The sequence below is a fragment of the Nicotiana sylvestris genome, chromosome 9 (genome assembly GCF_000393655.2).
Source record: "Nicotiana sylvestris chromosome 9, ASM39365v2, whole genome shotgun sequence".
Taxonomy (NCBI): Eukaryota; Viridiplantae; Streptophyta; class Magnoliopsida; order Solanales; family Solanaceae; genus Nicotiana; species Nicotiana sylvestris.
Genome location: NC_091065.1, coordinates 164,495,552 through 164,510,666, shown reverse-complemented (window position 1 = coordinate 164,510,666; position 15,115 = coordinate 164,495,552). Strand labels below are relative to the sequence as shown.

Here is a 15,115-nt window from a genome sequence, read left to right as displayed (position 1 = left end):
ATATTTTAAAATTTTTCTTTTACCATATTGACATGAGAAAAGTTACGGTACTTTTCAAATTTCATGTGGTTTTTAAATATCTCAAAAAATTTAATTATAATATTAAATTGATCAAATCAAATGTAGCTTCGAAGACTCTCAAAAAGTAAAGAATGACGTACTTAGTGGGAAGGGAATATTACTTGTGCAAAAATTTTATGTGCGTCCCATTGGCGTCTAGACCGTGAGATAATAAGGATTCAAACTTGATATTTCACCGTTAACTGCTACCTTGCATCTGCCTTATAACTTTGCCCATTACAGCTTATAAACGAAAATACGAAAAAAAATTCACCTAATCTCTTTTGTTCATGCTAGGAACTAGAGATTCAGATATTTTCAATAAGCCAAAACTGTAGTTAATTTTTTTTTTCTTTTTATTTATTCTGTTGTCTGGGTGAAGCTGTATTCTCTGTAGTTGTCGCTTGTGCAAGTTTTTGTTCGTTATAGCAATTGCTTGTGCAAGAACGTAATCTTTTTTCTTTCTTTTTCTTAACGTAATCTTTTTCAGTTTACTGTTAATTAGCAATCGCTTGTGCAAGAACGTAATCCCTTTTCTTTCTTTTTCTTAACGTAATCTTATTCATTTTACAGTGTTTCACACGTTACCTTTACAGTGTTTCACACGTTACCTACAGTAGCTACACGTGAGCCTACTGATCCTCCAAATGTGAACGTGGGATATGTCCGAACATGATCAAGGTAATGGAATGGAGGGGGTTCTAGAGAGGCATCTTGGTCTCCAACTGTTCCTGGTTCTTGACATGCAGCATTTCTTCTTTGATTGAGAGTTTCCACTTCTTCTACCAATTCATCTTTCGTACTATTACATGATGTAATGACCTACAACAGTGATCGTTCAGCGGAATGGCAGATAACTGTTACGTTGTGAACATGAAACAAATAAATAGTTTACACAATTTAATAGAGACGTCCTAGCGATAAACAAACAATTAACACCATGAAATGTTGAGACTACTCTATTATCCTGCCAGGAATGTTTGTGAATGGAATATAACTCAGTTGCAACATGGTGTTAGCAGAAATGTCTCTGCATCCTTTTTCCAGTAGAAGGGGTATGAGTTAGGTTCTGATTAGGGATGACAATTTGAGCTCAAACTCATTTAACCCGCACAACCCGCCCAGAGATTAATGGTTAGACTGCAAACATTTTAGCTCATGGGTCTATTCGGGCTGAGCCCAAGTTAGCCCATCATTTTTTATATCTCATTCTGACCCATGAAGTAGCCCAAATACAACCCAAGAAACTCACCCAAAACAAAAGGGATCTCAACCCAACTAAAGGCTTTTCTAGAAATTTACTTAGTTGCCCCATCATTAGTCATGTATCTAACTTTAAAAATGAGAATCAAGGTTTTTAAATTTTGATGTAAAAATGAATAATTATGTAACTGAGTTGTGGTGAAATTTACTTATTTAGAAATAACATAAAAGATATTTTTCAACTTACAAATTTTAAATACTAATTTGTTATTTAAAAAAATATATTTTGATTCTCAAAATACTAATAATATTTTTTTTGGAAAGGAGGGAATACTTTTAAGTGGGGAGTTGGGCTTCTTATGTTACATTGTAAAGAAAACATAATAACTATATAAATATATATAAATCAAAGTTTGTACAGAAAATTGACTGGGTTGTTTTTCTCTAAAAGAAATCAACAAAGTTTTCTGAAAATTTTGTGTGGCCGGAAGGCTCTTTTCTAAATCATCAGGAAAAAAATTCAACTAGCCAAACCTTTATCTTGCACAAAAATTTTCTTCTAAAGTTTTTTTTTCAACTGCTATTTTCTTTGCTTTTTCTTCTTCTTTCTTTTACACTTTTAAATAGTTATTTAGGTTTAGAACGTTATAAAAGCTCATGAATAGTTGAGTATAAGATTAATCCATATGTGTTTCTTAGCTAAAAATTTAAAATTAGATATATAGCAATTCACCGTGGTGCATTGAATGAATAAATTATGAGGAAGTTAAGAAAGTAGGGAACATACATAGGTGTACAAAAAGGTAAAAGACTTTGTTTATGCAAGATGGAACATGGTTTTAAAACATGGGTCAAGTTGAGCTATGACTCATTGTTTATCCCATCTTAGCCCAAGTATACTTTGGGATGAGTTGGACAATGACTCATTTAATGACTCAACCCATCTTGACCCGCCCAAATTCAGTTCAACCCGCCTATTTTCCACCCCTAGATCTGATTAGTATGTTTCACAACCATTTTAGTAATTAGAGGAAGGACATAAGATGGAGAATCTCACCAATAATCCACCAGGAGCAACAATCCTTGAGACAGAATCCCAGTACATAATCCTGAATGACCACATGATAAGGTGACATGGGAAAGAAAGCAGTACGGATAAAGACATCATCTTTTACTGAAGGAATAGGAACCCCCACCCACACACACACACAAAAAAAAAAAAAAAAAAAAAAAAAAAAACAGGACGTTGCTAAAATGTTGCAGCTACATAGGATAAACATGTTAACATAACTTACCAAAGAAAAAAAAAAGATAAAAACGTTAAGATACAACAGTATTACCTTTTGACAAGACCATCAGGATGCAATCCAATGGCATCTAAGGTTCCCTTATCCAAAACAAGCCGAAACCTTGTATCCAACTTTGTTTCAAGAACGTCATCAACCTTGACATCAATCAAAAAGTTATTTAAGATGAAATCATTTTCTAGCAAAGAAAGAACACAAGTTAGATAAGCACCCATAAGTACATGAAATTAATGATACACTCGACCATAACTGGTAGTACAGGTTAGGTGCGCTACTGCAGAATTACTAGAGGTAATAAATTTAGCACTTGTTGTTACTGCTTCTTTCTTTTCCATTACTATATACGTTACTGTATTTCTTTTCAACAATGTTGTGACTATGACTTTACTGAGCCGAGGGTCTACCGGAAATAACCTCTCTACCTTCACGAGTTAGCGGTAAGGTCAGCGTATACGCTATCCTCCCCAGACCCCACTTGTGGGATTTCACTGGGTTTGTTGTTGTTGTAATAAATTTAGCACATTGTCCCATACTTTCACTATTGCCACTACTGGAACTTAAACAAGGTTCATACCATGCGTACACTATTTTATCGAAATGCTCGTATCAGCAGCAACATTAAAATATAAGTCATTTTTATTTGAAAGTAATTGCACATGCAGAAACACAAATGTGATTGACATTGTATAAATAGAGCTCACTTTGCATGAAGAAGAAAAAGGAGCAATTATAAGTAACATGAAACTAGAAATGCAAGCTAGAGAAATACTGCTTTTTGCTTGTGCTTGTTTTTCAAATACTGGATTCCACACTTCTACATACGCTTTAGAAACTGGTTACTTGTCAAAGACAAAGTTCAGTTTTACCAAGAACTTGATATTGGTGAATCCATCACGATCAGCAAGTCTTCGCGCAAGGTCAATTGCTCCTTCACTATAGTCGGTTCCAGTTAGATCTGAGAACCTAACTCCACTGCAAATGCACACTAGTAAGAAACTAAGCTTCAGATGTAAGTTTAACAAAATGACAGCTGCATTTGAACAGACTGAAAGTACATTTTACAGAGATTAAAAGTTCAAACTTATAATAAACAGGTGATTTGGGAAGCATTTAGACGCGGTTTTAAATCATGATACCTCCGCATTTTCAAAGTTAAAAAGTGTACCTGTAACTAGAAAGCAGTAAACTCTCATTAGATAATGTAACCACTAAGATATCTTAGACATAGACAACCCTAAGCTCCCTGCCCATACCGGTGGGGTGAACATGTGAATTTGAACCACTTGATGCATGTTAATGATAAGCACATATAACAGGAAAAATTGCTAAAGGGGATCCTGAGAATTGAAAATTAAGTGAAAGAATCTATAGGGGATGAGGGAATGGAAATGCCCCAAATGGAAATTAAGTGAATACTGAACCGATTAAAAAAAAAAAAGTGTTAGCGGAAACGTAAAAGAAAGAACACAAGATTTAACGTGGTTCGGATCAAAATAATCCTACGTCCACCAGAGAACAGTTGCCTTTTTAATATTAACAAAGGAAGGGGAGAGTTCCCAATTACACTTAAGAGAATTTCTCTCTTAACTCTCTACTCACTACAATGTGTTGTATTATTTTTGGGATGGTTTCTACAAATGAAGGAGTGCATCTATTTATAGAGGTAAAGACCTCCTCTTGATGTCATTGGTGACATCAAACTACCTCCTCTTGATGTCATGGGTGACATCAAAGGAGGAAGCTTCCTCCTAGCATCCACACCAACTCTTTCCACCAACTCTTCCAATTGGCATGCCATTGTTGACTAAACATAAACCAACACCTTCAATCTCCACCTTGGTTTGCGTTTCGAGCGTGCGTGTGAATAACTCTGGCCAAAACTTCTAAGCTTACTGGGCAACCCCGTTGTAAGAAACAAGAAGAATCAAACCATTGTTGAACATACCACCTCCACCTAACAACTGTTCTCTTCGGAGTTGCATCAGTTGATGCACACCCCCGCCAAGTCCTTGCAGTGTGCAAACTTAGCGAGTGGGACTATCTTGGTCAACATATCTGCAGCATTATCGTCTGTGATAACCTTCACGACCTTGATAGTTCCCTCTTCAACAACATCTCGAATAAAATGAAATCTGACATCAATGTGTTTAGTGCGCTCATGAAATCTCTGATTTTTCATTAGATGAATAGCACTCTGACTATCACATCTAAGAGTTGATTCCAGCTGAACCAAACTCAATTCCGCTACTAAACCTCTCAACCAGATAGCTTCCTTCACCGCCTCCGCTGCTGCCATGTATTCTGCTTCTGTCGTAGACAAAGCGGCAATCGGCTGCAGAGTCAACTTCCAACTAACGGCAATGCCAACGAGGGTAAAGATGTATCCAGTTGTGGACCTTCTTCTGTCAAGATCTCCTGCATAGTCAGAATCTACATAACCGAGAATTGAAATACCTCCACCACTTTTTCGAAAGGTCAGACCAACACCAGAAGCTCCTTTGAGATATCTCAATATCCACTTGACAGCTTCCCAATGCCTCTTTCCTGGGCTGGACATGTATCTACTTACCACACTTACAGATTGAGCAATATCTGGACGTGTGCATACCATAGCATACATAATGCTACCAACTGCACTGGCATAAGGAATCTTTGACATATGCTCCACCTCATCCTCGGACTGAGGCATTTGTAACTCTGAAAGTTTAAAATGAGGAGCTAATGGTGTACTTACAGGCTTGCACGTATGCATATTGAATCTCTTGAGAACCCTTTCAATATACCTCTTCTGAGAAAGATGTACAACATCGTCTTCTCTTGAAATCTCCATACCAAGGATTTTCTTTGCAGCTCCTAAATCCTTCATGTCAAATTCCTTACTCAACAGTTTCTTCAAAGCATTTATCTATATAATATTGTTAGCAGCAATAAGCATATCATCAACATACAACAGTAAATAAATCATTGAGTTACCAGACATCTTCTTGTGATACACACAGCTATCAAATGCACTCCTTGAGAATTCATGTGTAGTCATGAATGCATCAAACCTCTTGTACCACTGTCTAGGGGATTGCTTCAAACCATACAAAGACTTCTTTAGTTGGCATACGTGATCTTCTTTTCCCTCAGCTAGGAAACCTTCAGGCTGATCCATATAGATTGTCTCTTCTAGATCACCGTGTAAGAAAGCAGTTTTGACATCAAGCTGTTGAAGCTCCAAGTCAAATTGGGCAACCAATGCTAGTAGCACGCGAATTGAGCTATGCTTCACGACTGGAGAGAAAATCTCATTGTAGTCAATTCCCTCCTTCTGACTGAATCCTTTTGCAACCAATCTCGCCTTGAACCTAGCATCTTCCACTTCAGGAATTCCCTCTTTCTTTCGGTAGACCCACTTGCATCCAACTGTCCTCTTCCCCTTTTGTCTTTTCACTAAGACCCATGTCTGATTCTTGTGAAGAGACTCCATCTCTTCAGTCATGGCTAACCGCCATTGTACATCATCCTTGCAAGAAGTTGCTTCAATATACGAGGAGGGCTCCAGATCCTTAATCTCTTCTTGTGCAGCTACGAACGCATATGTAATCAAGTTTGCTTGATCTATAAGGCATTCCGGTTCTCGTGTTTGCCTCTTCTCCCTCCCCTTTGCAATTGTGTATGGTTCATTGACAGCAAGTTCTTCAAGGTCTACATCTTCTGACTCATCTTTAACCTAAGTCTCGTGATCCTTTTCCTTGGGAAGCTCCACCTGCTCGTCGTTCTTGTTTCCTGAAAACTCCACGGAAACTTTACGGGGATCAAGTATAGAGGATTCATCGAAGGTGACATCTCTACTAACTATAAATTTGAGTAAAGACAAACACCAAAGTTTGTACCCTTTTACTCCATCCACATACCCTACGAATATGGCCTTCTTAGCCCTTGGTTCAAGCTTTCCTTCATTAACGTGATAATAAGCTGGACACCCAAATACTCGTAAGTATGAATAGTTAGAGGGTTCACCTGACCATACCTCATTCGGAGTCTTAAAGTCAATTGCCGATGCTGGAGATCGATTGACAATATGAGCAGCAGTGTGAACTGCTTCAGCCCAAAATACTTTGGACATTTTGGCTTGTAGGAGCATACAACGAGCCTTTTCAAGAAGAGTTCTGTTCATTCTCTCGGCAACTCCATTCTGCTGTGGGGTATGCCTGACAGTCCTATGTCTTGAGATCCCATGAACCTTGCAGAATTCATTAAACTCTTCATTGCAAAACTCCAAGCCATTGTCTGTGCGAAGATACTTGATTTTCCGCTCCATTTGATTTTCAACCAAAATCTTCCACTCTTTAAATGCTTCAAAAGCATCACTTTTTGCCTTCAAAAAATGCACCCAAACCTTTCGTGAGAAATCATCAATAAAAGTGAGAAGATACCTCTTTTTGCCCTTCGATGGAAGCTTAGAGGGACCCCATAAATCTGAATGGATGTAGTCTAGCACTCCTCTTGTCTTGTGTTTGCCAGTGCTGAAACTGACTTCTTTTGCTTTCCTAGAACGCAGTGCTCACAGAAGTCAAGTGTGCTGATCTTCTCACCTTCCAAAAAGTTACGATTGCTCAACATCTCCAGTCCACTTGCGCTCATATGACCTAGTCTCATGTGCCATAGTCTTGCCTTGTCATCATTAGATAACTGCACTGTAGATGCATTTGCAGAGCCAACAATGGTGCTTCCGGCCAATGTGTAAAGGCCGTTCTCCAGCTTGCCTTTCAGCATGACTAAAGAACCTTTAGTCACCTTTATAGTTCCTGCTTCGCTCATGTACCTGTAGCCTTGTTCATCCAGAGTACTCAGGGAGATCAAATTCTTCTTCAGATCAGGAACATGACGGACTTGTGTAATAGTCCTCACGACTCCATCATGGCAGCGAACCCGAACTGAGCCAATGCCAACTATTGCACAAGTTGCATTATTGCCCATTACTACGGTTCCTCCACTTTTCTCATAGCTGCTAAACCAGTCTTTTCGGAACGTCATATGCAGAGTCTAACACTCATTTGTTTCCATAACTACTATTATTATTACACGATGTTGTTAGTACATAATCATTATCAAAATCATGTACCTGTTCAACTGTGGATGCACTCTCCTTTTCCTTGGATTTTGACATTGGGCAGTCTCGTTCAAAGTGCCCCTTCTTGCCACAACCCCAACACTCTGTATTCTTCTTGCTCACACGAGACTTTGATCTGTGTTTTGATTTGCTCTTTCCCTGTTGGCTAGTCCGACCTGTCACAAAGAGCCCACTTGCCTGGTCATCTCTATCTCCTTCAATGTGCCTCCGCACATCACTAGAGTTAAGTGTCTGCTGCACTTGCTCAAGCTTGATAGGATCCTTGCTATACATCATTGAATTCTCAATATCACGATATCCTGAAGTCAATGAAAATAGCAAAGCACATGCAAGCGTCTCCTCCTCTTTTTTAATTCCTGCAATCTGTAAGTCCATGACAAGTTTATTGAATGCATCTAAATGATCTTGTAACGAAGTACCTGACCCCATCTAAAATGTGTGAAGACGCCGTTGTAACAATATCCTTGTTGTCACCGATCGGTCTTGGTATAGCCCTTCTAGCTTTTCCCATAACTGTTTGGCGGTCTCTTCGGTACTTGTACTCACTTCACAAAGCACGTTAGGTGCAAGGGATAGTTGGATTGCACTCAATGCATCCCCTTCAATCTTCTCCTTGTCGGGAGCTGATATATCCTTAGGATATTTTCCGTCAATAGCATGGATTGAACCTTCCCTCCGCAGTAACGCCATCATCTGGATCTTCCAGATATTGAAGTTGCGCGTCCACTGAATCTATCAATTTCAAACTTCGTGGAACTCATCTTTGCTTGTTCTTCCTCCTTGGATCGTTAAAGAATCTTGTTGCTCTGATACCAATTGTTAGCGGAAACGTAAAAGAAAGAACACAAGATTTAACGTGGTTCCGATCAAAATAATCCTACGTCCACCAGAGAACAGTTGCCTTTTTAATATTAACAAAGGAAGGGGAGAGTTCCCAATTACACTTAAGAGAATTTCTCTCTTAACTCTCTACTCACTACAATGTGTTGTATTATTTTTGGGATGGTTTCTACAAATGAAGGAGTGCATCTATTTATAGAGGTAAAGACCTCCTCTTGATGTCATTGGTGACATCAAACTACCTCATCTTGATGTCATGGGTGACATCAAAGGAGGAAGCTTCCTCCTAGCATCCATACCAACTTTTTCCACCAACTCTTCCAATTGGCATGCCATTGTTGACTAAACATAACATCAAGAGGAGGTAGTTTGATCCTCCTAGCATCCACACCAACTTTTTCCACCAACTCTTCCAATTGGCATGCCATTGTTGACTAAACATAAATCAACACCTTCAAAAAGAATTAAGGGAATGTTGACAACAACATACCCAATATTATCCCATATAGTGAGGTCTGGAGAGGGTAATATGTATGAAGACCTTACCCCCTACCTCGTGAAGGTAGAGCTGGACAGAGGCGGATCTAGAGTATAACCCGGGAACCCAGTAACTTTTACATAGACCCTGTATTTTTGTTAAACAATTTATTAAATATCTATAAATATTAACTTAGTTATTATTGTATATTAATTTGACATTGCGACAGGAACCCATAAACTTAAAATCCTGGATCCGCCTTTGGAGGTAGAGAGGTTGTTTCCAATAGACTTTCAGATCAGTAAAACATAAGCACCATATAAATTAAAAGATAGACAAGGAGGGACAATACCAAAAAGCCATATAAAAGCAGCATAAAAACAACACGATAATAAGATGATCAAAATGAGAGAACGATGATCCAATGTTATTATTTGGTACACAATGATGAACGGCTTTTTTTAGAATTATCATTTTTTAAAGGAACACAATGATCCAATGTTATTATTTGGTATGATGATGACATGAGTTGAGCTTAGATGGAGAAGTGAAGATTTGTATAGCTAACCCCAACTTGTTTGGGACTGATGCTAAGTTGTGGTTGTTGTAATGATCCATAATCTTATCCCATCGCTACTTTCTCTTTCAGGTTTTCTTTTAGGAGATGGGAATGGTAATCTTTGTAAAGACAGTAAGAAAGCCCCATATTGCTTTCTATTGTCTGTTACTAGAAAAATATATCCTGAGCTAAATCCAAATATCTGTGATAATGACCAAGAGGTGAATCTGGATTGTTTCCTCCAACCAGTCAGCTAAGTGGCATAAAGTTTCTTTATATGTAAAGGCAGAACAAGAATGCTGAGTATTAGATAGAACTTTGCCATTCTCTTGTTTACTATGATGAAATAATAGGAAGCACGAATAGGGAGAAATACCCTATTACATGTTCAAGATAGAAGATCTTTAAAGCTCAGAAGTTAGTGTTAGGCTTTAAGGCATGTGGGAACTCACTACTCAGTAGTTAGTTTTTCTTTATTTTTTTCGGATAAGCAATATGTTAGTTCAAAAGTAGTTATTTTTTGGAGGGTCGGCGGGACATGGGAGCCTCAGTTCATGCATCTGTTTACCGAAATAACCTCTGCTCTCCCACTTCCATGACAAATCCACACACATAATAACACATCTCAACGTTAATACCCAAATTTCATCTAGCTATAGTAATATATGAATGTGTGACTAAGGGAACGCAGAACACAGCTACAGTATGTTAGTTACACTGGGTTAGTATTAGCTGTTTCCATGCATAAGGCAATTAGCAGGTAAATAAAGAGGGGAACACGATACACAAAACCAGTTCAATTTACTATATTACTAGAGGAACTTCCACCAAAGGACATTGTTTAATCAGCTGCAACAAAACATGAGCAGCAGAAAATTTGATAAGTGACGTTGTATAATATAATCAGATCTGTTAATTTAGATGACCGATCAAAGGACCTTCATCAAATGTAAAGGTAGATTAAGTTTTCCTTTAAATCTTCTTTTTCAGGAACCGTGGATAGGTAAAGCCTATTATTGCTCTCACCCACCTATTATTGCTATGCTCATAAGCTCTTCATTGGGTTTAAATACAGCAACGCACAAATTGAAAGCTTTGAAACTACAAATATAGTGACAGAAAAGTAAAAGAATGACATCTTAAGTGGATGGATAAAATAGAAAAAGTTGCTATGTATTGTCCTGCTAATGCTTACCAAACTTCACCAGCGTGACCATGCTCACGAAAATTTGCCAATTCATCAGCATATGCAGAATCCCAGTAGCTCTGGAAACCAAGCATTGAAGAAACTCCTTCAGCATCTTGCTCCTCCTTGTCAGAACTGGTCGTACACAAAGATGAAAAATCAGATATTTGTTTCTTAAAGCTTTAGCAGTTGAAATTTACAGCTGGAGAATTAATCACAAGTGCAATATCACTAGGCAAAATATTTTAGAAGATGTTTCTAATCAATGATCTCTTCGTACAACTGTTTGCATTACACGGCAATCATTTGAAAACTTGCAGTTTCAGCCACCACTTTATTCATAATTAACCTTATAATGCGGCACAAACAAAATTATTCACCATCATTCCAGCACTAATAACACCCCCCCCCTAAAAAAAAATTTATATTAATTTCTCTGGCTTAGTGCAAAACAAAATGGTTTAGTTTTTACACAACAATCGTTTGAAATGTCAGTTACTACGGTAAACAAGGGTTTGTTACCTGCAAAAGATGATGATAAGTAACCTACTACAACCCGTAAAATACACGTATTACACTGTCACTATATATAACTTAAATAATATGCAGCTTTAGCTATCACTTCATTCAAGATTAACCTTATAATGCGGCCTCAATAGCATTGTTAACCATCATTTCCAGCATTAAGTAGCTCCAAAATAAAATTGTTTGGCTCAGTACAAAGCGATATGGTTTAATTTTTATACACCTATACTGTATAGAAGTTTACACAATCAGATTATATTGCCAATTACTACAGTAAACAAGGAGTTGTTACCTGCAAAGATGGTAATCAACCTGCTAAAACCAGTTAAATACACACTATTAGCCCTCTATTCTCATCTACTTGCCAGGATAAGATTTTTAACGCCCTTTAGAAAATACTAGTCTTAGGATACGCGCGTTGCGCATGTAACCTATCTCTATGAGTAACTTTAGTCTTTCTTTGAGTCATAAAATGAAAAGCGTACATTTTGAGGATGGTGAATATTACTATATATCACTAACTCAATAAAAGAAGAAATTGTAAAATAGAACTCCTCAATCATTAGTTATCATCCTACTGTGATTGTATGAGGATATTTGTAGGAATATTTTATGAAAATTATTGTTATTAATGCGACCTACTGAAAACAAATAAGTAACATAAAAATGCTTTTATCATGATTTTTTATAATTTAAGAAGTAACATAAATTGAAAAATGACGCTTTTAGTCTTCTAGAAACTTTGGAATAACGTGGTTGGCCTATTTTGTCGCAATTGACATATGTTAGAGGGATTGTCAAAAGAATCAGCTCAGGTATGTTAAGTCTATCCCTTCTTTCTTTTGGCATGATTCAAGTGACGATACGTAAATGTAATGCTATGTCATAAGTGTTTCTACTCATATAAATGTTATTAAATTATATATACTTGAAGTGCAATAATTAAATCTCATTTCCAAAATATTTCAAAAATTTAATATTAAGTTAAAGAGTATAATTATTATGAATACTGTTATAATTTTTATCTAATTATAGTTTTTCGAATGTGTACCTATATTTTGGTATATAAATTTTATAGAAAAAGTATTTGCTTAAAGTGTAATGACATACTATTGTATACCTAAAGAATCAAACATAAAATAAAAAATCGCATCAGAATATTTATATATAAAGAATGTTCTTACCTGGAAATTTTCAAGGCATGATACTTTTACATTTTCACCCCATTTGGGTAGACTTTTAATGGTCCGTTCCTCTCAAAAATTGCTAACTATAGTTGTTTGATCATTGGTATCATGTGATAGTTATTTTACTCAAAATGAAATTAGAATATTGAGATCATGAAAGTTCGAATGTACTGGCAACTTGCAACTCAACCTCGTCTTTTGTTGATATTCACATGCCGCATATATTTGAATTAAAAGTTATGGCTAATTGCATTACAATGAAAACCTATATGTGGTTGTGTTTACCAAATAGCTTAAAATTTTAATACAAGGAAAACCTGTATGTGGTTGTTCTTACCAAATAAGATAGAAACTATAATTCTTCTAGCAATAAGTAGGAACGAAACTTCTATTAATTAAGATTGAAATTATAATTCTTCTAGCATTAAGTAGGAATGAAATTTTAATCAAATATGATTGAAATTATTATTCTTCTAGCATTAAGTAGGAACGAAAATTTTTGAAAAATAAAAACGTGTTTAATTTCAAGGAAAAAGTGTTGAGAAAAGCACAAAAATTTACCAAATATAAGAACCATTGTCTTAATTATATTTGATTTTAAATCCCAAAATATTAGGAGTTCTATATAGATCAAATAAGGAAAAGTTTAATAAGAAAAAATTTATTTGATTTCAAAATCCTAAATATTAGAAATAAATTATTAAACTACAATCTTGTCCAACGTAAACTCTATTTTTAAAGGGAAAAAAAGGTGAACGACATTTCACTAAGGGCCTTCGTGCTTTTAATATAGTATAGATTAATAAGAAAAGTAATTTGACTAATCTACCCTAAAGTTGAAAAAAATAATTAATTCTTTCTTGATTGTCTAAAATGACAATATTTGAGAATAACTATTTTTATTAAAGATGAAAACCAAATGGGAAACGAGAGAGCAACAACAACAAACTCAGTCTAATCCTTGGGATCTGGGGAGGGTAGTGTGTGTACGCAAACGTTACCCCTACCTGGTAAAGGTAGAGAGGTTATTCCAAATAGACCCTCAACTCAAGAAAAAGTGAAGAAGAGAAAGGAAAAAGAAGAAGAAAGAAGAAGAAGAAGAAAAGAGAAAAAAGAAAAAGCAGAAGAGGAAAAAAAAAAGAAGTAGCACCATACAGTAACAACAAGAAAATATGAATGCTGACGCGAATGAAACAACAGGGTATACATAAAGCTCTAAGAATATGAAAAAATACAATAGTGCTATTAATACTACTGGTAAGGAAAGGGAAAACTCTGCGTCTGCTACATGAGTCTCGTTGCTCTAAGTATTCTTAAAACTAATTACATTTCAGAGTAGAATAACATTCTTAACTATGGTCCTTCATGCTAAAACATAATTTGATAACGAAATTAAAACATAAACGAATCTAAGATTTATCTAATCAATTTAGTATCGAAAGTGGATTGAGACACAAATTAATTTGTATTAAATTCAGTTAAAGTTAATAATCGTGTAATAATCATCTCTTTTGTAAAGTTACCAGCTTTAAGGATATTTTAGTAATTTTAATAGAGGTAGGCATTTTTACCAAACTAGCAACAACTTAATTTCAGCTTCAGCACTTCTATCCAAACTACTTATTTATAAAACCAACTCTAGCACTTAAAAGGCTTTTTTCAGTATTTTGCGCTTAAGAAGTTACTTAGAAGGTGTTTGGATTGGCTTTTAAATTGGTCAAATCAACTTTTAAGCTTTTTTAGCTTTTTCCCGCATTTGTCAAAGTTAAAAGTGTTTACAATAAGTTAAAAATTACTTAAAACAAGCAAAAAGCAATAAGTTGGGCAACCCAACTTATTGCTTTTTGGCTTAAAAAGTTTTTTATCATGAAAATCCACTTTTTAAGCCAGTCCAAACGGGCTCTTAAATTCAGCTAACTTCAACAGCCTCTAATCGATGAAGTTCCGGCTAAATTACTTATCTATACACATATTTCCATAAACCAAAATTAAAGATTAAAATTACTATCGAGCGAAAAATAAAGATATAAAGGAAAAACCTGTAATCAGAGGCGGCACGATAATTGACAGCGGCAAGAGCTTCAGTGGCATCAGCATGACGTTGTTCATCGTCAAGCGTACTTCCGTATTCGCTCTTTATCGACCAAGAGTCCGCCGCAACTGACCGGTCGTCATCGGAAATCAAGTCGGTTGCTGCCGCCGGTGTTCGCACCATCGCCACGTCGGATTCCTCCGGCAGCAGTCTCATTCCGCCCATATACCCAATTAAGAGAAGATCAGCGAGAGATACCAAAACCCTCAAGAGGAGAAGCAAATAGTAAGGAATTTTCAGAGTGATGTTCAGATACGGAAAAGAAAAGGAAAAAATAAAGAGAATGATGTTCAGATGTTAGCGCGTGTCGTCAATGTAAGGACTAACTTGTCTTTCACCACTTTTGATTTTCTTCGGGTTTTGCTTCATCTAAGAATTTTTAATGGTATTCACTAATTTTTTATTTGGCAGAATGGCCTAAATGGCACATGTATTTATACCACTTTATCATGTCGATCCTCAAACTTAGATAATTGTCAATTGAACACTTATACTCATTCAAACCGTAAATAATAAACGCTTATGACAGGAGGCTACCAGTGCGTGTAATACAATCTCC

At 36.3% G+C, this 15,115-nt stretch overlaps 1 pseudogene; it reads right to left on the bottom strand.

The window, feature by feature from the left end:
* Window positions 1-602: 602 nt before the first annotated feature.
* The window catches only part of LOC104221885 (uncharacterized), a 35,616-nt pseudogene continuing 21,103 nt past the window's right edge, over window positions 603-15,115 (bottom strand).